Here is a 1,410-nt window from a genome sequence, read left to right on the forward strand (position 1 = left end):
TGGCGATGAGATGTGAGCCCTTCAACCACTTACTCAGAAAAGGAGTGAAGTTCGAATGGGGGCCAGAATGCCAGCAATCGTTTGATCGAATCAAGAAGTATCTTCTTAATCCTCCCATCCTGAAGCCGCCAGAATTGGGAAAACCTCTTCTGTTATACATCTCAGTCAATCAAGTCGCATGCGGCGGATTCTTGGCACAATACAAAGAAGGCAGCCTGATAGAGCACGCCATTTATTACATGAGTAAGACTTTCATAGATTATGAGAAGAGATACTCTCAAATAGAGAAGACCTGCCTAGCTCTGGTATGGATGTGTCAGAAGCTAAGACACTACCTGTTGGCATCAGAAGTCAAAATCCTGTCTAAACTCAATCCCCTCAAATACATCTTGGAGCAACCTTTCCTAAGCGGACGAGTCGCCAAATGGCAAGTCTTACTGATGCAGTATGACTTAGAATATGTCTCGCAGCAATCAATCAAAGGCCAGGCAATTGCAGATCAATTGGCGGATTTTCCTCTGGCCGAAGAAGTGAAAGCCGAAGATGACTTCCCTGATGAGCAAATATGCAACATCCAGCAATTTCCAGTCTGGAATTTATTTTTCGATGGTTCTAAGAATATGGCTGGAATAGGCATCGGAATCCTATTAATCACTCCTGAGAAGGAGATGATTCCATTTTCTCTCAAGCTCAACTTTCAATGCACTCACAATATGGCCGAGTATGAAGCCCTGATTCAAGGTCTAAAGATTCTATTAGACTTCAATGTCAAGAGAGTACATGCCTACGGTGACTCATTACTTGTTGTCAATCAAGTTCGAGCCGAATGGCAAGTCAAAGATCAGAAGCTATTTCCCTATCAGAAAATTGTTTCAGCTCTTGTTAGCAAGTTCAAAGAATTTCAGTTATTTCACATCAAGAGAGATTTTAATCAAGTGGCCAATAGCCTAGCCAGTTTAGGCTCTATTGTGGCATTCAAGAATGGAGAATCTTGTCGCTCTTTTGAAATTGGCAGACTTGACCAACCTGCCTTCATTCCAGCGGAACAGGTAAACCAGGCTGAACAAAGGAAGAAGCCTTGGTATTACAATATCAAAACTTTCATAGAAACTGGCGAGTTTCCTCCAGAACTCTCAAAGAAAGAGCAACGAGCAGTCCAGCGTATGTCTACTCGATACTTCATTTTGGCCAATGTCCTCTATCGTCATGGATTCAGTTCAGAGTATTCCAGATGTTTAGATGAAGACGAAGCCAAAGAAGTCGTGCGAGAAGCACATGAAGGCATTTGTGGCGGCCACGTCGGCTACCAAACCCTTGTCAAGCAAATCATAAGAGCAGGGTACTACTGGAAGACTATGCAACAAGACTGTTATCATTATGTGAAGAAGTGTGTGCAATGTCAGATACATG

Source organism: Nuphar pumila, chromosome 6 (genome assembly GCF_984573655.1).
Source record: "Nuphar pumila chromosome 6, dmNupPumi1.hap1.1, whole genome shotgun sequence".
NCBI lineage: Eukaryota > Viridiplantae > Streptophyta > Magnoliopsida > Nymphaeales > Nymphaeaceae > Nuphar > Nuphar pumila.